The sequence below is a fragment of the Bos mutus genome, chromosome 1 (genome assembly GCF_027580195.1).
Source record: "Bos mutus isolate GX-2022 chromosome 1, NWIPB_WYAK_1.1, whole genome shotgun sequence".
NCBI lineage: Eukaryota > Metazoa > Chordata > Mammalia > Artiodactyla > Bovidae > Bos > Bos mutus.
Window position 1 is genome coordinate 13,101,661 of NC_091617.1, and position 23,166 is coordinate 13,124,826.

Sequence of the window (23,166 nt, forward strand, 5' to 3'; positions counted from 1 at the left end):
GTCTTGGTTTTTAAAACATTCTGGTACCAGTTGACAAGGCCTGTCCTGCATTATTTACCCTGTACTTAGGTGGTTATGTAATAAAATTGGGGGAAAATTCTCCCAGTGATTAGAATGTCAAAAATGAATCTTATGTTTATCTTTCTTGATATGTCCAGGGATGAAATATGCACTGATTTATACACAGTAAACCATGGCTTGATATACGATCATGGAGTTGTTGACTTGGAGATCTGTTACAGGTTTATATTCATTGCAAAACAGGTATTTAAAACATATTTTGTGTACTTTTGTAATGTACACCAAATTTCACCATCATAATGGATCATCTTGATAATTAAGGATATCATGTAGCTAGTTGTTTATATTATTGCTAGTTTGCTTTCTCAGCCATACCATACTTGTTCATTATCATAACTAGCTATGACATATTCCTGAGTACTACTTCTGTCAGTGGTAGAGATCAATGCTGAGTTACCAATATACTACTTTTCCATAAGAGAACAAGCTAGCTACCTGGCAGCAAATTGATTATGTTGAGGTTTTATTTTACCAAAATTAATGGAGAAAATATGTTTTCTTTACTAGATAAGTGAATTAATCTTAATATTGATTTACCTCTTGTGCTTCTGATGCTTCTCTTCATGTTGTCATATGTGGATTTAGTTACTATGTTGTTCACTTCCCTGCTGCCTCACAAGACATTGCTTTTGACAAGTGAACAGTTGTAAAACAAAGAAGGCAATGAGCAACACCTCAAAGAAGTTTGTGGTCTTACTACACATGTAATATTTAGAAAGATTTGTAACAGAATATTGAAATATCAGTTACAGTGCCATCTAGGTAGATAGCTTACATGTTTAAGTACTCATCTATAAAAGCATACCATGCACTTGAAATTGGACATAGTACTTTATTGCAAACCAGAACTCAAATATAAGAACCAAGAGATGCAAGGCAGAATAAATACTCTCTCACTACTACCTTCCCCACTGTCTCGGTGGGTAAAGAATCTTCCTGCAGTGCAGGAGACACAGGAGATGTGGGTTCAATCCCTGGGTCAGGAACATCCCCTGAAGAAGGAAATGGGAACACACTCCACTATTCATGCCTGGAAAATCTCATGAACAGAGGAGCCAGGTGGGCTACAGTCCATGGGGCTGCAAAGAGTTGGACATAACTGAGTGACTGACACTTTCACTACTACCTTAATTACATTCTCAGTTATCCTTAATTCTTATTTTCCCAATTTTACCCACCTGTGATTTAGAGGTATTTTTTTTTCTCCAAGGTATTGTTTCTGTGTTTCTACCATGGAAAACAGTAATAGTTCCACTTAACTAGAGTTTAATCCGAGAAGCCAATGGCACCCCACTCCAGTACTTTTGCCTGGAAAATCCCATGGACGGAGGAGCCTGTTACGCTGCAGTCCATGAGGTCGCGAGTTGGACACGACTGAGCGACTTCACTTTCACTTTTCACTTTCATGCATTGGAGAAGGAAATGGCAACCCACTCCAGTGTTCTTGCCTGGAGAATCTCAGGGATGGGGAAGTCTGGTGGGCTGCCGTCTCTGCGGTCACACAGAGTCGGACACGACTGAAGTGACTTAGCAGTAGCAGTAGCAGAGTTTAATACTATCTCCTTTCCATTTTGATTTCTTCATGCAAACTGGCCATTGCAGATTCTGAAACATCCACCACTAAAACACCATCAGTGACTATTCTAATTGATATTTATTATCATAATCAAGAAGAAATGAGAGTGCTATAGGGTAAGGGTTTTCTAATTGAAAGTCAGAAATTTCTCTAGGGCACCCAGTTATGGCTCCAGTGATGATGAATTTTGTTCCTTCCTTATTGTGAAAAAGGGTGACCATCTGCTCATTTGTATAATATTTACACCATGCAGTGTGGAAACATGTTTTTGGTTATTATTGTTTCTGTAATTTGTATAGAAGGGTGTATTTGAAAGCTGATCATCCAAAGGGACAGATTGTGCAGGATGTTTTCCTTTTTTTATTGAAAACTACCATTGCCAATCTAATATCTTGCTGTGTAGCAGAGGCTGGAAACCTAGCAACTACATTTACCAGACTCCCTTGACTGCAGGTTTCCAAATTAAAAGCACATATGTGAAGTTTAGAAATTAAAAGAAAAACATAAGCTATTATTCAACACCTGCAAAAAGGGCTAACTGCTTGGGAAGATGGAATAAATGATTTTTTGCAGTGGCTTCTAGGACATGTACAATGAATCACCTTATATGATTCAGGCAGCTGGACCACTGGAGGTAGCTTCCTATGACTTCTACACCAACAGGTTTCCTCCACTGGGGCCTCATGATACTTGTTCTCCATTCTGTTGCCCACTGCAATGGTTTTGATGGCAACATATTTCTTCTATAAAATTCATTTAATAAAATACCTACAGTATTTTCTGTTCTCATAAGAAAACTTTGATTTACATGTCAATTTCCATCTATTTTAGGAAATCAACAGTTCCTTTTTGATTTTTACATGAGTTCTTTTTAGATTGCTTAGCAGAGACAATTATTCTTTATTCTGATGATCGCTATTAAGATATGATTTAAATTAAAATTAACAAAAAATAAATAAAAAGAGCCCATCTTGGAGAAGGAAATGGCAACCCACTCCAGTATTCTTGCCTGGACAACATGGACAGAGGAGCCTGGCAGGCTACAGTTCATGGGATCGCAGAGTCAGATACAACAGCACAAATGCAAGAGCCCATCTGAGGTTATTGATGTTTGAGGTTATTGGCATTTCTCCAAGCAATCTTGATTCCAGCTTGTGTGTCATCCAACCTAGCATTTCGCATGATGTATTCTCCATATAAGTTAAATAAGCAGGGTGACAATATATAGCCTTGATGTACTACGTTCCTGATTTGGAACCTGTCTGTTGTTCCATGTCCAGTTCTAATTGTTGCTTCTGGACCTGCATACAGATTTCTCAGGAGGCAGGTCAGATGGTCTGGTATTCCCATCTCTTGAAAAATTTTCCACAGTTTGTTGTGATCCACACAGTCTAAGGCTTTGGTATAGTCAATAAAGCAGAAGTAAATGTTTTTCTGGAACTCTCTTGCTTTTTAATGATCCAGCAGATGTTGGCAATTTGATCTCTGGTTCCTCTGCCTTTTAAAATCCAGCTTGAACATCTGAAAGTTCACAGTTCACATACTGTTGAAGCCTGGCTTGGAGAATTTTGATCATTACTTTGCTAGCTTGTGAGATGAGTGCAATGGTACAGTAGCTTGAACATTCTTTGGCATTGCCTTTCTTTGGGATTAGAAACTCCAACACGTTGGCCACCTGATGCAAAGAACTGACTCATTTGAAAAGACCCTGACGCTGGGAAAGATTAAAGGCAATAGGAGAAGGGGACAACAGAGGATAACATGGTTGGGTGGCATCCACAACTAGATGGACATGAGTTTAAGTTCTGGGAGTTGGTGATGGACAGGAAAGCTTGGCGTGCTTCAGTTCATGGGGTCACAGAGTCAGACACAACTGAGCGACTGAACTGAAATGAAGAGTCCATCTAACCTTCAAATGCCAGGCTGGATGAAACACAAGCTGGAATCAAGATTGCCAGGAGAAATATCAATAACTTCAGATATGTAGATAACACCACCCTTATAGCAAAAAGCGAAGAACTAAATAGCGTCTTGATGAAAGTGAAAGAGGAAAGTGAAAAAGTTGGCTCCAAAATCACTGCAGATGGTGACTGCAGCCATGAAATTAAAAGACACTTGTTCCTTGCAAGAAAAGCTATGACCAACCCAGACAGCATATTAAAAAGCAGAGACATTCCTTTGCCAAAAAAGGTCCATCTAGTCAAAGTTATGGTTTTTCACTAGTCATGTATGAATGTGAGAGCTGGACTATAAAGAAAGCTGAGCACCAAAGAAATGATGCAGTTGAACTGTGGTGCTGGAGAAGACTCTTGAGAGTCCCTTGGACACCAAGGAGATCCAACCAGTCCATCCTACAGGAAATCAGTCCTGAATATTCGTTGGAAGGACTGATGCTGAAACTGAAGCTGCAGTACTTTGGGCACCTGATGTGAAGAACTGACTCATTTGAAAAGACTCTGATGCTGGGAAAGATTGAAGGAGGGTGAAGGGGATGACAAAGAATAAGATGGTTTGGTGGCATCACCAACTAGATGGAAATGAATTTGGGCAATCTCCAGGAGTTGGTGATGGATAGGGAAGCCTGGCATGCTGAAGTTCATGGGGTCACAAAGAGTTGAACATGACTGAGCAACTGAACTGCACTGAAACTTCAAAACTTGCTGAAAGGCATGCTACATTCTATGCACAAAAATTTCTGTTCTATATTTTAGTGATTTTTGAACCCTTTTGTAGTTTAGAGTCACTTGCAAGACTCATTAAAACAGTTTTCTGGGCCTCAACCTCAGATTGAATTTCCATAGATTTGGAATGGGTCTATGTATTCATATTTCTAACAAGTTCCCAGGTAATGTTCATGGCCATGTTCATTACTAGTTCATGTACCATGCTTGGAAGCCACTGCTCTCTCTTTATTTTAATACTTCACTGGTTTTTCATTTTCTCCAATTTGATAGGTCATCTTACATTTTTCAGCAGATTTTACATTTCATTTTTCTTTTCTACTGTAAACTCACTACTTGTCACTAATTCCTCTTTTCTCTGCTAGCTTATTTGCCCAAGCCTAATTATTTCTGGTAAATCTTTTTATTAGCAACCAGTTATTTTAATAAAATAGGTTATAGGCATTCAAAATATGAAGCTCTCATATTAATAATACTTTTACAAATAATTATTGGTGAAAAATTGTAAACATAAAAGAACAAAACACAAAACTCATTTTGGAAATCATGTATATGTGTACTTCTGTGCATTTATGTGTGTACTTCTGTGTATTTAAGTCAATTTTCAAATCTGTCTCTAATATGCTTTAACAGCTGCTGCTGCTAAGTTGCTTCAGTCATGTCTGACTCTGTGCGACCCCATAGACAGCAGCCCACCAGGCTCCCCCGTCCCTGGGATTCTCCAGGCAAGAACACTGGAGTGGGTTGCCATTTCCTTCTCCAATGCGTGAAAGTGAAAAATGAAAGGGAAGTCTCTCAGTCGTGTCCGACTCTTAGCGAGCCCATGGACTGTAGCCTACCAGGCTCCGCTGTCCATGGGATTTTCCAGGCGAGAGTACTGGAGTGGGGTGCCATTGCCTTCTCCGTATGCTTTAACTCTCTCCCCTTAAATCTGGTCTTTGCAATTGTTATTCAAAGATGTATCTTTCTCAAAGACAAATCAACTGTTTCAATTGGTCAATTCAATCTAACTGGCAATAAAGTTGATTATATGATTCCATGAAGAACTGATTAATCCTGTGAGTGTATAATCTGTCCTAGAGCAATTCATAATCATTTAGGGAACTTTTCTAATTGATTCTTTCATAGATTTTATTTCATTTCAAAGTGGAACAAACAAAGAATCAACTTGGTTAGTCAGAGGCAATATAACCTGGTGTTTAAAACATAATCTTTTGGCATTCTGATCTACTAGTTGCCCATTTTCACACAGAGACTAAAGCTAGTGAATGTATCTAATTTTAGTCTCTTTTCTAAATGATAATAATAATTTTAATTTTAAGTAGTATTAAGAGAAGATCCCCTGGAACAGGGACTGGCAACCCACTTCCATATTCTTGCCTGGAGAAGTCCATGGACAGAGGAGCCTGGCAGACTACAGTCCATGATCACAAAGAGCTGGGACACAACTGAATGAATAACACTTTCACTTTTTCACTTTCACATATTATTAACCATATTTTCTGATGATCCTATAAGTGAGTATATATAAAATGCTTAGAAGAGTCAATAGTTATTAAATAAAAAACCTAACCAGGTAAGACTATAAATTTAGACTATCCTTTAGATTTCATGATTCATCTTCTGATTAAAATATGGAAATGCATAAATTTAATAGTGGAACCTGAATGTCATTGTTGTTGTTCAGTCACTAAGTCATGTCTGACACTGTGACTCCATGGAATGAAACATGCCAAGCTTCCCTGTCCTTCACTTTCTCCTGGAGTTTGCTCAAACTCATATCCATTGAGTTGATGATGCCATCTAACCATCTTGTCCTCTTTTGCCCCCTTCTCCTCCTGCCCTCATTCTTACCAAGCATCAGGGTCTTTTCCAATGAGTCAGCGCTTCTCATCAGGTGACCAGAGTATTGTAGCTTCAGCTTCAGCTTTAGAATCAGTCCTTCTGATGAATAGTCAGGGTTGTTTTTCTTTAGGATTGACTGGTTTAATCTTCTTGCTGTCCAAGGGACTCTCAGGAGTCTTCTCAAGCAGCACAATTCTAAAGCATCAATTCTTTAGTTCTCAGCCTTCTTAATGGTTCAGCTTTCAGATCTGTACATGACTACTGGAAAAATTGTAGCCTTGAGTATAGGGACCTTTGTCAGCAAAGTGAAGTCTCTGCTTTTTGAAACACTTGTCTCGGATTGTCATAACTTTTCTTCCAAGATGCAATTATCTTTCAAGTTCAAGGCTACAGTCACTGTCCACAGAGATTTTTGAGCCCCAAATCATAGGCCGATGCAGCCTATATAAGCCCAAGTCAGGCAGGCATTGACTTAGATCTGTTTTGGAAGTGGAACTTACTTGGTGAGGCAGCTCCATTCAGCAGAGGACAGTTCTCTAAGAAAAGGCAACTATGAAATTTAACAGATGACAGGATGCAAAAAATAAAACTGTTGATATTATGATTTGTTTCCTGATTGCTTTAATGGAATACTTTGTGGTGAGGAAGGTTCAATGTAATGTTTAAGAGCATACATGCAGAAGCAAATGACTGAATTAAAATTCAAACTCAAACACATAGGAATAGTTTGGGGCAAGTTAATTAACCTTTTGTGTCATATATTTTTGAATCTGAAAAGACACAGATGATATTGAAATATCTTTATCATAGGGCACTTGTAAAGGTTAAATCAGATCATAAATGTTAAGATTTCCAAACTGTGTTTGACCCAAATTAAGCAATACATGAATGTATTTCATTATCATTAATATTTTTAGTCCTTCATGAAAATATGTGGGAAGACAGGTGGGTAACAAAATGTATATGAGGTACTCTCTCTCCTCAAAATAGAATAATACTGAGAATGTATTCTTACAACTGGCTTTTATAATTAAGAATATCTATGTCAGATAATTTTTCATGTATTCATAAATATAATACTTTGGTCAATTTCCCATAGATATTTATTTTATATTTCAGCAGTTGTTAACAACATTGCAATAAAATGCTACATGTAATTTTTGTAGAGAGAAAAGTTACTGTCATTTAAAATATCTAGAATTAGAATTTCTATGCCTGAGAAAAGTATATTTTAGTTTTACATGACTTTTGTCAGATGTTCTTCTGTAATATTTAACAATATTTTTCTACAAAGTGTTATCAGAATGCTTGTTTCTTCTCAAAATGTAAATTTTTCCTTCAGTGTACTCACCGTGTGTATTTTTTTTTAATATGCTATGTCAAAATGTATTAGACATGCAAAATTGTTCAATCCTAAAGGAAACCAGTCCTGAATATTCATTGGAAGGATTGATGCTGAAGCTCCAATATTTGGTCACTTGATGTGAATAACTGAGTCATTGGAAAAGATCCTACTGCTGGGAAGGATTGAAGGTGGAAGGAGAAGGGGATGACAGGATAAGATGGTTGGATGGCATCACTAACTTGATGGACATGAGTTTGAGTAAGCTCCAGGTGTTGGTGATGGACAGGAAAGCCTTGTGTGCTGCAGTTTGTGGTGTCACAAAGAGGCGGATGCAACTGAGTGACTGAATTGAACTGATTAGTAATTAATTTTTTATTCACCTTTCTATGAAATAAATTGATAAACTTTCTTCTTTTCTTGCCCATAGTTATAACTAATCATTGTGTTTATAAACATATAAGAAAGTCTATATACATATATATTAACAAATTATATATCCATGTTGTAATGCTTCTCATAATTTTGGGAAACAAAAAATTTTAGTTGCATAACCTCTACCATCAACCATTTATCTTTCTTTACTAATTTATATTTGTTTACTTTTTTTTGTTTACCAATATTTGTTTACACTCACTATTTCAAATTTCTCACTTCCATTTTCTCTCTCTGTTTTAAGTGCAATCTAATTTTCACATTTTATGATGAGAGAAAGTACAATTTATGATATTTATTATCAATTAAGCACATATAATTACCACATGGAAAAAGAAGTAAAACATTAATAGGAACCCCAAACATTCCACATACCTCTTACTAATGTCACTTCTTCAATGTAATTAATTTGCATTTCTTTAACATTTTCTCTCCTGTATTTGTTTTTCAGTTGCTATGTCATGTCTGACTCTGTGACTCCATAGACTACAGCACACCAGGTTTCCCTGGCCTTCACTATCTCCTGGAGTTTGCTCAAACATGTTCATTGAGTTGATGATTCCATTCAACCATAATTTCACTATGTGTTCAGTCACTTAGTCATGTCTGACTCTGACCCTTTGCAACTCCATGGACTGAAGACTGCTAGGCTCTTCTCTCCATGGAATTCTCCAGGAAGAATACTGGAATGAGTGGTCATTCCCTTTGTTGTTGTTGTTGTTCGGTTGCTCAGTTGTGTCTATTTGTTACCCCGTGGACTGTAGCACATTAGGTTTCCCTGTCCTTCACCATTTCCCAGAGTGTGCTCAAACTCGTCCATTGAGTCGATGATGCCATCCAACCATCTCATCCTCTGTTGCCCCCTTCTCCTTCTGCCCTCAGTCTTTCCAAGCATCAGGGTCTTTGTCAATGAGTGCGCTCTTTGCATCAGCTGGCCAAAGTATTGGAGCTTCAGCTTGAATGCTCACAATTGATTTCCTTTAAGAAATCCTACAAATTTGGTCTGCTTGTTGATAAATTGTGCATCAAGGAGAGAATGAAGCTTGTTATTTTGTGCCTGGCTTCACTGATTGCATTACATCTGTAAGATTTATCTTTATAAAAAGATTAAAAGAGTTCAGGTGGCATTACTGACTGGATGAACATGAGTTTGAGCAAGTTTGAGCAGTTGGTGATGGACAGGGAAGCCTAACATGCTGTAGTCCATGGGGTCACAAAGAGTCAGACACAACTGAGAGACTGAACTGAACTGAAGGAGTTCATTATTTTTTTATTTTTAATTATGAATATATCTCAATTTACTTTTGTGTTATAGTATTGCTTGACATTCATGTTTCTAGGATTTAACTACTACAGTTTTGTTTTGCCGAACAGTTTCCTTATTTCTTGGTGCAAATAGTGATGTGTGTCTGAATACATGTGTTCAGCTTCAGTAAATACTTCTAAAATTCAGTAGAGATTTTTACAAAGAAGTTGGGCTAATTTACTCTTTCACCAATAGATCCATATTCTTGTGAATTCTTTATATTTTAAATCTTTGGAACCTAGTCATCAGACTAGGTTCACAACTTTTAAAATACTTTTTTTTGTTGATTAGTAATGATGCTGAAAACTTTCAGATTAAGAGTTCAGGATATTTTCTTTTTTACAATGACCCATAAGATCTCTTGATTTTGTAGTTTATTATTTTCCTTATTTAGCTATAGACCTGTATCATTTATTGATAATATTTTAGTTAAATAAGCTGCATATATTTTCAAAGGATGGCATTCACCTTTTTTTTCTTGGTACTTTTGTTATGTTTTTAGTATTAATATATTTAATTTTTAATTAATTGTGATTTTTATATATTTACTAAAAATATTATGTACAAGACAAGAAGTTATTTTCACATATTATATACAGTTTAGATTTGAACTTAGACATATAATTTATTTAAAATTTTGTGTAGAAAGAAGAAAGAAATTAGATTTTATATATATATGTGAATATTCAATGGTCTCAGTATTACTTATTGAAAAATACTGTCTACCACTCAGTTCAACATTTTAAAAAATTTATCTGTGTCCCAATCTACACTATCTTAATTACTTAAGATTTATAATTTTCCTGATATCTATAAAATAAATTATTTTTTGTTTTCTACTTTAAAACAATATTTTGGCTTTTCTTGTTCCATTTTTAACCAAATATGCTTTGGAGTCTAATTGTTAGATTTTTTGTTGTTTTTGTTAAGATTGATTTAAATCAGAATAATTTTGTGACAATGAGCATCATTTTCATACTAACTCTTCTGAACAATATATATGATATATCTTTGCTATTAACTACATGTTTTTCTTTTTTTCCCTAGTCTTTTATAATTTTCTTTGTGCCTTGCACATTTTGTTGAATACTTTCTGAGTGTTTTATATATATTATTAAAATTAGAATTTACATGTATTTACATTCCTAAGTATGTAATTTGTATATAAATTCAATAGAAAAATTTTTTTCTTTTGTGTTCTGTAAGATTTCTAAACCCAGTTTTAAATCCCTAAATGTATTTTTAGTCTATTGTGTGTTCCACATCTTCATGTTGAATATCTTCATGAAAAATGGGAGCTTAATTTATATCTTTCTGATTTTGATAGCATCATTTCTTTTTCTTGCATTACTGCACTACCTAGAAACTGCAGTTAAGTATTATGTTAAAGTGGTGGTATTTGTAATCTTTATTTTTCATGGCATGTAACATTTTAGTCTTTATAAAATAAACAATTGAATTTATCTTCTCTAGTATAATTTATTTTATTAACTTATGTTTTTAAACTTTTCATTTTCTCCCATCTAAAGTTTTCCCAACTTCTTAATATGGATATTAGTTCTTGAAAACTTTTTTTCTTACTAATATTTGCCTCTAAGATTATGTCATGTCATTTATAGCAATGTAAAGAAGTATTCATATATATTATTTTTCTTATAAATCTCTTAAATATTCTATAATTTAATTATGATTTTTCTATAATGGTTTATTTAAGAACTTATTTTCTTAATTTACCAAACCATAGTCATTTTCTTATAGTATGTTGTATATGAACTTCAAACTATTTTTTAATTGAGGTATAATTGATATATAGCATTCTATTAGTATAAGGTATAAATATAATAATTCAGTATTGGTATACACTGTGAAATGATCACTACAATAGTTATCTTTTACTATACAAAAATATTGTTTTACTTGTGATAAATTTAAGTATTTATACTCTTGGCAACTTTCAAGTGTGTATATACTAGAGTATTTACTAACAACAGTCACCTTGCTATACATTGTATCTCTATGCCTTATTTATTTTATAATTGGAAATGTGTACCTCTTGACTCTTCATCCATCTCATCTTACCTCATACTACCTCCAGAAACCACCATCCCATTTTCTGTATCTGTGTGTTTTATTTTTAATTATGTTTTATAGATTCCACATTTAGGTGAAATCATATAATATTTTTTGTTTTCTCTTTGACCAACTTCACTTAGCATAATTTTCTCAAAGCTTTTCCCATGTTGTAGCAAATGACAATATTTCTTTTTTTTTTTTAATTTTTGTTGCTAATACTATTCCATTGCATATGCATACCACATCTTCTTTATCAACTCATCCATCAAAGAGCACTTGGCTTTTTAATATTTTGGCTATTTTAAATAGTGCTGTAGTAAACACATGGATGCTTATATCCTTCTGAATTAGTGTTTTTCTTTTGTTCATATAAATACCTAGGTGTAGAAGTGCTGAATCATATAATAATTTTGCTTTTAATTATTTGAGGATCCTTTGTAGTGGTTTTCATAGTGGCCACACCAGTTTGTATTCCCATTAGCAATATAATAGTTTCCCCTTTTCTGCATATCTTTTCTAAGACTTGATATTTATGTACATTTTAGACATTAACCACTAATCAGATATCTGGTTATGAATATTTCTCCCCCTCAGTAGGTGGCCTTTTCATTTGGTTTCCAGTTTCCTTTGCTATATTGATATATCCTTTGATATAATTCCATTCATCACTTTTTGCTTTTGTTACCTTTGGTTTTGAAGTCAGGAAAAAAAAAATCAGCAAGACTGATTTCAAGGAGTTAATTATCTATGTTTTCTTCTAGGAGTTTGATGGTTTCATGTCTTAGATTCCAGTTTTTAATCCATTTTGAGTTAATCTTTATGAGTGGTATAAGATAGCAACCTATTTTCTTTTTGTACAATTGTAAAATTGTACAATTTTCCCAGCCCCATTTATTGAAGAAACTGTCCTTTCCCCAATACATATATTGTTGTCTCCCTGATTGTAAATTATTTGGAAATGTATATGTGGGCTTATTTCTGGGATCCCTATTCTGTTGCATTGATGTATGTGTCTATTTTTATGCCACTATCACACTGTTTTGATTACTGTAGTTTTGCAATATAGTTTGAAATCCCCGTCTCTGCCTGTCTAACCCATCTCCAAGTGGCCCTTTTATCTTGTGTAGGAGTTGTTCAGCTAATTTTCAAGGCGTTTTTCAGAGGGAATTGATCCAGGTATAGATATAGATTCTGTGTGTCTATGGGAGGAGATGTGTTCAGGATCTTCCTATGCTGCCATATTGAACTTCCTCTTCCAATGATCTCAAATTAATTATTTTCTCTACGTGAAAAAAAAATTCTGTATGATTTTGGTCTTGGGAGATTTTCTGATATTTGCTTTTATAACTAGTATATACCACCCTTTTTACAACTGTTTTAATTTTTTAAGAGTATGAATCCGATGATGTTGAGTCTCTATCTCCATGAGTCTCCATGTAGATTTTGCCTTAAATTTCTGAAGCCATGTTAAATGGCACACCCAGATTTAGACTGTTTCATCTTCTTGTACTATTACCAATATAATTTTGTTAGAAATTACCTCATCTTTAAATAACTCAGATTTAAAAGACCTACATCTTAATTGTACTTTTCAAGCACTTTGATCTCCATCATACTCATTCTTACAAATATCCTATTATTGTCCTATATTTAATTAAATATATAATTTAAGTCCTAAATAAATTGCAATTGTCTTCTTATGCTCATACCATTATAGTAATGGTTTCATATGAATATATACATATATAGGGGGAGGTCCTAAGATGGAAGAGAAATAGGATGGGAGACCATTTTCTCCCCCACAAATTCATCAAAAGAACATTTGAACACTGAGTAAATTCCAATCTCAGAGACCTTTGGGACAATGTTAAATGCCCAACATTCAAATCATAGGAGTCCCAGAAGAAGAAGACAAAAGGAAAAAAACATGAGAAAATACTTGAGGAGATAATAGTTGAAAACTTCCCTAAAATGGGGAAGGAAATAATCACCCAAGTCCAAGAAACCCAGAGAGTCCCAAACAGGATAAACCCAAGGCGAAACACCCCAAGACACATATTAATCAAATTAACGAAGGTCAAACACAAAGAACAAATATTAAAAGCAGCAAGGGAAAAATAACAAATAACACACAAGAGGATTCCCATATGGATAACAGCTGATCTTTCGATAGAAACTTTTCAGGCCAGGATGGAATGGCAGGACATACTTAAAGTGATGAAAGAGAAAAACCTACAGCTCAGATTACTGTACCCAGAAAGGATCTCATTCAAATATGAAGGAGAAATCAAAAGCTTTACAGACAAGCAAAAGCTGAGAGAATTCAGCACCACCAAACCAGCTCTCCAACAGATACTAAAGGATCTTCTCTAGACAGGAAACACAAAAAAGGTGTATAAACTCAAACCCAGAACAATAAAGTAAATGGCAATGGGATCATACTTATCAATAATTACCTTAAGCATAAATGGGTTGAATGCCTCAACTAAAAGACAAAGACTGGCTGAATGGATACAAAAACAAGACCTCTATATATGTTGTCTACAAGAGGCCCACCTCAAAACAAGGGACACATACGGACTGAAAGTGAAGGACTGGAAAAATATATTCCACACAAATAGAGACCAAAAGAAAGCAGAAGTAGCAATACTCATATCAGATAAAATAGACTTTAAAACAAAGGCTGTGAAAAGAGACAAAAAGGACACTACATAATGATCAAAGGATCAATCCAAGAAGAAGATATAACCAATGTAGGAGCACAGCAAAATGTAAGACAAATGCTAACAAGTATGAAAGGGGAAATTAACAATAATGCAATAATAGTGGGAGACTTCAATATCCCACTCACACCTATGGATAGATCAACTAAACAGAAAATTAACAAGAAAACACAAACATTAAATGATACAATAGACCAGTTAGGCCTAATTGATATCTATAGGACAGTTCACCCCAAAACAATGAATTTCACCTTTTTCTCAAGTGCACACTGAACCTTCTCCAGGATAGATCACATCCTGGGCCATAAATCTAGCCTTGGTAAATTCAAAAAAATTAAAATCATTCCAAGCATCTTTTCTGACCACAATGCAGTAAGATTAGATCTCAATTATAGGAGAAAAACTATTAAAAATTCCAACATATGGAGGCTGAACAACACGCTGCTGAATAACCAACAAATCACAGAAGAAATCAAAATATGCATAGAAATGAATGAAAATGAAAACACAACAACCCAAAACCTGTGGGACACTGTAAAAGCAGTGCTAAGAGGAAGGTTCATAGCAATACAGGAATACCTCAAGAAACAAGAAAAAAGTCAAATAAATAACCTAACTCTACACCTAAGGCAAGTAGAAAAGGAAGAAATGAAGAACCCCAGGGTTAGTAGAAGGAAAGAAATCTTAAAAATTAGGGCAGAAATAAATGCAAAAGAAACAAAAGAGACCATAGCAAAAATCAACAAAGCCAAAGGCTGGTTCTTTGAAAGGATAAATAAAATTGGCAAACCATTAGCCAGACTTATCATGAAACAAAGGGAGAAAAATCAAATCAATAAAATTAGAAATGAAAATGGAGAGATCACAACAGACAACACAGAAATACAAAGAATCATAAGAGATTATTATCAGCAATTATATGCCAATAAAACGGACACTTGGAAGAAATGGACAAATTCTTAGAAAAGCACAGCTTTCCAAAACTGGACCAGGAAGAAATAGAAAATATTAACAGACCCATAACAAGCACGGAAATTGAAACTGTAATCAGAAATCTTCCAGCAAACAAAAGCCCAGGTCCAGACGGCTTCACAGCTGAATTCTACCAAAAATTTAGAGATGAGCTAACACCTATCCTACTCAAATTCTTCCAGAAAATTGCAGAGGAAGGTAAACTTCCAAACTCATTCTATGAGGCCACCATCACCCTAAAACCAAAACCTGACAAAGATGACACCAAAAAAGAAAACTACAGGCCAATATCACTGATGAATATAGATGCAAAAATCCTTAACAAAATTCTAGCAATCAGAATCCAACAACACATTAAAAAGATCATACACCATGACCAAGTGGGCTTTATCCCAGGGATGAAAGGATTCTTTAATATCTGCAGATCAATCAATGTAATACACCATAATTACAAATTGAAAAATAAAAACCATATGATTATCTCAATAGGTACAGAGAAAGCCTTTGAAAAAATTCAACATCCATTTATGATAACAACTCTCCAGAAAGCAGGAATAGAAGTAACATAGGGCAAAGACTAATAGACTTTTGCCAAGAAAATGCACTGGTCATAACAAACACCCTCTTCCAACAACACAAGAGAAGACTCTATACATGGATATCACCAGATGGTCAACACTGAAATCAGATTGATTATATTCTTTGCAGCCAAAGATGGAGAAGCTCTATACAGTCAGCAAAAACAAGACCAGGAGCTGACTGTGGCTCAGACCATGAACTCCTTATTGCCAAATTCAGACTTAAATTGAAGAAAGTATGGAAAACCACTAGACCATTCAGGTATGACCTAAATCAAATCCCTTAGGATTATACAGTGGAAGTGAGAAATAGATTTATGGGCCTAGATCTGATAGACAGAGTGCCTGATGAACTATGGAATGAGGTTCGTGACATTGTACAGGAGACAGGGATCAAGACCATCCCCATGGAAAAGAAATGCAAAAAAGCAAAATGGCTGTCTGGGGAGGCCTTTCAAATAGCTGTGAAAAGAAGAGAAGCGAAAAGCAAAGCAGAAAAGGAAAGATATAAGCATCTGAATGCAGAATTCCAAAGAATAGCAAGAAGAGATAAGAAAGCCTTCTTCAGCGATCAATGCAAAGAAATAGAGGAAAACAACAGAATGGGAAAGACTAGGGATCTCTTCAAGAAAATCAGAGATACTAAAGGAATATTTCATGCAAAGATGGGCTCGATGAAGGACAGAAATGGTATGGACCTAACAGAAGCAGAAGATATTAAGAAGAGATGGCAAGAATACACAGAATAACTGTACAAAAAAGATTTTCACGACCCAGATAATCACAATGGTGTGATCACTGACCTAGAGCCAGGCATCCTGGAATGTGAAGTCAAGTGGGCCTTAGAAAGCATCACTACGAACAAAGCTAGTCGAGGTGATGGAATTCCAGTTGAGCTATTCCAAATCCTGAAAGATGATGCTGTGAAAGTGCTTCACTCAATATGTCAGCAAATTTGGAAAACTCAGCAGTGGCCACAGGACTGGAAAAGGTCAGTTTTCATTCTAATCCCAAAGAAAGGCAATGCCAAAGAATGCCCAAACTACTGCACAATTGCACTCATCTCACACTCTAGTAAAGAAATGCTCAAAATTCTCCAAGCCAGGCTTCAGCAATATGTGAACCGTGAACTTCCTGATGTTCAAGCTGGTTTTAGAAAAGGCAGAGGAACCAGAGATCAAATTGCCAACATAACCTGGATCATGGAAAAAGCAAGAGAGTTCCAGAAAAGCATCTATTTCTGCTTTATTGACTATGTCAAAGCCTTTGACTGTGTGGATCACAATAAACTGTGGAAAATTCTTCAAGAGATGGGAATACCAGACCACCTGATCTGCCTCTTGAGAAATTTGTATGCAGATCAGGAAGCAACAGTTAGAACTGGACATGGAACAACAGACTGGTGCCAAATAGGAAAAGGATTTCGTCAAGGCTGTATATTGTCACCCTGTTTATTTAACTTATATGCAGAGTACATCATGAGAAACGCTGGACTGGAGGAAGCACAAGCTGGAGTTAAGATTACTGGGAGAAATATCAATAACCTCAGATATGCAGATGACACCACTCTTATGGCAGAAAGTGAAGAGGAACTAAAAAGCCTCTTGGTGAAAGTGAAAGTGGAGAGTGAAAAAGTTGGCTTAAAGCTCAACATTCAGAAAATGAAGATCGTGGCATCAGATCCCATCACTTCATGGGAAATAGATGAGGAAACAGTGGAAACAGTATCAGACTTTATTTTTCTAGGCTCCAAAATCACTGCAGATGGTGACTGCAGCCATGAAATTTGAAGACACTTACAAGGATAAAAGGAAAGTTATGACCAACCTAGATAGCATATTCAAAAGCAGAGACATTACTTTGCCAACAAAGATTCGTCTAGTCAAGGCTATGGTTTTTCCACTGGTCATGTATGGATGTGAGAGTTGGACTGTGAAGAAGGCTGAGCGTCAAAGAATTGATGCTTTTGAACTGTGGTGTTGGAGAAGACTCTTGAGAGTCCCTTGGACTGCAAGGAGATCCAACCAGTCCATTCTGAAGGAGATCAGCCCTGGGATTTCTTTGGAAGGACTGATTCTAAAGCTGAAACTCCAGTACTTTGGCCACCTCATGTGAAGAGTTGACTCATTGGAAAAGACTCTGATGCTATGAGGGATTGGGGGCAAGAGGAGAAGGGGAACGACAGAGGATGAGATGGCTGGATGGCATCACTGACTCAATGGACGTGAGTCTGTGTGAACTCCGGGAGTTGGTGATGGATAGGGAGGTCTGGCGTGCTGTGATTCATGGGGTCTCAAAGAGTCGGACACGACTTAGTGAGTGATCTGATCTAATTTCATCTGATATATGACAAACCCACAGCAAACATTATCCTCAGTAGTGAAAAATTGAAAGCATTTCCCCTAAAGTCAGGAACAAGACAAGGTTGCCCACTTTCACCATTATTATTCATCATAGTTTTGGAAGTTTGGGGCACAGGAATCAGAGCACAAAAAGAAATAAAAGGAATCCAAATTGCAAAAGAAGTAAAACTCTCACTGTTTGCAGATGACATGATCTGCTACATAGAAAACCTTAAAGACTCTACCAGAAAATTACTAGAACTAATCAATGAATATAGTAAAGTTGGAGGATATAAAATCAACACAGCGAAATCCCTTGCATTCCTATACACTAATAATGAGAAAATAGAAAGAGAAATTAAGGAAACAATTCCATTCACCATTGCAACGAAAAGAATAAAATACTTAGGAATATATCTACCTAGAGAAACTAAAGCCCTATTTATAGAAAATTATAAAACACTGGTGAAAAAAATCAAAGAGGACACTAATAGATGGAGAAATATACCATGTTCATGGATTGGAAGAATCAATATAGTGAAAATGAGTATATTACCCAAAGCAATCTATAGATTCAATGCAATTCCTATCAAGCTTCCAACAGTATTTTTCACAGAGCAAGAACAAATAATTTCACAATTTGTATGGAAATACAAAAAACCTCGAATAGCCAAAGCGATTTTGAGAAAGAAGAATGGAACTGGAGGAATCAACCTGGCTGACTTCAGGCTCTACTACAAAGCCAGAGTCATCAAGATAGTAGGTGCTGGCACTAAGAGAGAAATATAGATCAATGGAACAAAATAGAAAGCCCAGATATAAATCCACACATCTATGGACACCTTATCTTTGACAAAGGAGGCAAGAATATACAATGGAGAAAAGACAATCTTTTTAACAAGTGGTGCTGGGAAAACTGGTCAACCACTTGTAAAAGAATTAAACTAGAACACTTTCTAACACCATACACAAAAATAAACTCAAAATCGATTAAAGATCTAAATGTAAATCATAAACTATAAAACTCCTAGAGGAGAACATAGGCAAAACACTCACTGGCAAATCACAGCAGAATCCTCTATGACCCACCCCTCAGAATAATGGAAATAAAAGCAAAAATAAACAAATGGAACCTAATTAAACTTAAAAGCTTCTGCACAACAAAGGAAAGTATAAGCAAGGTCAAAAGACAGCCTTCAAAATGGGAGAAAATAATAGCTAATGAAGCAACTGACAAAGAATTAATCTCAAAAATATACAAGCAACTCTTGAAGTTCAATTCCAGGAAAATAAGTGACCAAATCAAAAAATGGGCTAAAGAACTAAACAGACATTTATCCAAAGAAGACATACAGATGGCTAACAAACACATGAGAAGATGCTCAACATCACTCATTATCAGAGAAATGCAAATCAAAATCACTGTGAGGTACCATTTCATGCCAGTCAGAATGGCGTTATCCAAAAGTCTACAAGCAATAAATGCTGGAGAGGGTGTGGAGAAAAGGGACCCTCTTACACTGTTGGTTGGAATGCAAACTAGTACAGCCACTATGGAGAACAGTGTGGAGATTCCTTAAAAAAACTGGAAATAGAACTGCCATATGACCCAGCAATCCCACTGCTGGGCATACACACTGAGGAAACCAGAATTGGAAGAGACTCGTGTACCCCAGTGTTCATCACAGCACTGTTTATAATAGCCAGGACATGGAAGCAACCTAGATGTCCATCAGCAGACGAATGGATAAGAAAGCAGTGGTACATATACACAATGGAGTATTACTCAGCCATTAAAAAGTATGCATTTGAATCAGTTCCAACGAGGTGGATGAAACTGGAGCCTATTATACAGAGTGAAGTAAGCCAGAAAGGAAAACACTAATACAGTATACTAACATATATATATATGTAATTTAGAAAGATGGTAACAATTATCCTGTATGCCTGACATCAAAAGAGACACAGATGTCTAGAACAGTCTTTTGGACTCTGGGAGAGGGCGAGGGTGGGATGATTTGGGAGAATGGCATTGAAACGTGTAGTATCATATGTGAAATGAATCACCAGTCCAGGTTCGATGCAGGATACAGGATGTTTGGGGCTGGTGAACTGGGATAACCCAGAGGGATAGGATGGGGAGGGAGGTGGGAGGAGGGTTCCAGATGGGAACATGTGTACACCTGTGATGGATGCATGTTGATGTATGGCAAAACCAATACAATATAATTAGCCTCCAATTAAAATAAATTTATATTAAAATTATATATATATATATGTATATACATACACACACACCTATATATTTCTAAGGCAGTATTCAAGTGACAGTTATGCTGTTTTTCTTTCCATGTGTCTGGACCAAAAATACATTTATAAGTTGTTTATTCATGTTTTTACTATGTCACAGAAGACATTGCTGCTGCTACGTCGCTTCAGTCGTGTCCAACCCTGTGCGACCCCATAGACGGCCTCCTACCAGGCTCCTCCGTCCCTGGGTTTCTCCAGGCAAGAAGATTCTCCAGCCCACTGGAGTGGGCTGCCATTTCCCTCTCCAATGCATGAAAGTGAAAAGTGAAAGTGAAGTCGCTCAGTGGTGTCCAACTTTTAGCGACCCCATGGACTGCAGCCTACCAGGCTCCATGAGGTATTCCAGGCAAGAGTACTGGAGTGGGGTGCCATTGCCTTCTCCACAGAAGACATTAAACAACCTAATTTTGTTATTTTTCAATAATTATGGAAAACTTTCAAATATTTTCTTTAATTAAATTGTTTTCATCACATTCTACATTCTATTTCTTACTGGCAATCCAATTCCATGTATATTAGGTCTTCTATAAACTTCTGTTTCTCTGTTTCTGTATCATCATCAAAAACGAACTCAAATATCATATTTAGTGATTGTTCTTCATACTCTTACTTATATAAGCCCTTTTCTTCATCTTCCTAAGAAGGTGTCTTATTTTTTTTCTTGCTTAAAAGTTATTTCTATTCAGATATAACTTTTCTATGAGGACAAAGATTATTTTTTTGTTTTTTGGTGTATCCTAAGGGCCTAAGAAAGTAACACATGTAATATGTATCAAATTAATATAGATTCATTAAAAAAATATAAAATCATTATTGTTAATAGATGTTAATTTTAGATCAAACAGGAAATTAAATGCAATATATATCAGGAGACAATTTCAAATCCCAGCTTTTCTACTTAAAAAATTTGGGCCATTAGCAAATCACTTATAATTTGAGCTTCAGTTTCTTTATGTGTAAGATGAGGGTTAACTAGTAACTGTATCACATAATGTAATAAGGATTATATTTACATACGTTAATATATTATTTAGTATAAGTTATATCATAAATTAGGTTTTACTTCATTTTATCCAACACTAAAATTATAATATATAAGCATACACTGACACACTGTTATCATTTAATACATTTGGAGATTGATCAAAATTTACTTTCCTAATCTCAGAGTTATAGGCCATTTTTTAAAAATTAATTTAAACAGTTCATTCATTTTTTTTTCAGGCATACCTTGCTTTATTGTGTTTCACTTTGTGCTTCTTAGATATTGTGTTTTTAATTGAAGGTTTGTGGAAAACTTGTGTCAAGCAAATCCACTGGCATCATTTTTTCAACATCATTTGCTCAATTTATGTCTCTGTGTCACATTTTGGTAATGGTTCCAATATTTCAAGTTATATTATTATTTTTGTATTTACTATAATATCTATGTTCAGTGATCTTTGATGCTATTATTGTGACTTGTCAAAGGCTCAGATGATGGTTAGCATTTTGTAGCAATAAATTATATTTAATTATGGCATATACATATATATATGTATATGTATTTCTTAGGCATAATGCTATTGTATACTTAATAGATTACAGTTTAGTGTAAACATCCCTGGGTTGGGAAGATCCCCTGGAAGAGAGCTTGATAAACCACTCCAGTATTCTTGCTTAGAGAATCCCCATGGCAGAGGAGCCTGGCGAGCTACAATCCATAGGGGCACAGAGTCAGACACGACTGAGTGACTAAGCACAGCACAGTGTAAACATAACTTTCATATGCACTGGGAAAACAAAAATATTCATATGACTTGCCTTACTCTGCAGTATTTGCTTTCTTGTGGTCTAGAACCAAGCTCACAATATATCTGAGATATGCTTATATCTATCCCAGATAATAAAATAAAGAACCAGGATCATGTTTTAAAAATTTAATCTTAGCAGTTTCATGGGCTTTTACTTTCACAAGTATATGATTTTGTGATGGGCATCTCAATAACATGTACTCTGCTTTCATTTATTTTTATGTCACAAACATTATGATTCTAAGCAGGCCTATTTTCAATAGTGTCCCCAGGACTTGTTTGTGAGGTTAGAATAATAGTATTCAGAACTTTGAAGCTGCGTTTCAACCTCAAGGCCATGCTAGCATATCCATTTCTGTAGAGTGCAAATTCTGTAAAGTGAGATTCAAGTCGCTATTAAAATTAGACTCCCCTTTAGTGTTTTCTTGTTAGATTTCTTGCAAAAAAGTAGAAAGTTTAACACAATAGAGATGCAGGGAAAAGACATTTGATTATTATCATGCAAGTTATTAACAGTGTCAAAATAGCAGGCATAAAAAATATGCTTCAGGGAAAAGTGAGTAGGTAATGGGATTTATCAGCTCAGTGGGCATGTAAAGTCTATTTGTTTTAATGGCATATTTTAACACAAACAAGGAAACATTTTGTGGCAACAAGCTTAATTAATTTGTTTTTGGTCAAGCTATACTCCTTTCCTAATTTAAAACAACAGCAATCAGAATACTTAAAATTGATTATGATATTTTACATTATTCACTACCCATTTTAAAATGCCAGCCATCTTAATCACTGAATCCTTTCTGTGCAACTATAGCTGTGCTGAAAGATGTCATTTATAACAATTTGGATAGCCTTGTAACATTCATTAAATATATTGTATATGTGGCCCTATTGTTTTATTTATGCTCAAGTTAATAACTACTATTTGAATCTAAGAGACAAGACTATTTTGATTAAGTTGCCATGCCTACCAGCAATAAATTGATCATAAAGGCCTATCAGTGGAAAATGTTCTCAAATTGGAAAATTATACAGTTCAAAATTAGTTTAAAATACATCAGAAAACAGTGAGTTAACAATGTTTGTCATCAGTTATTATAAGGATATAG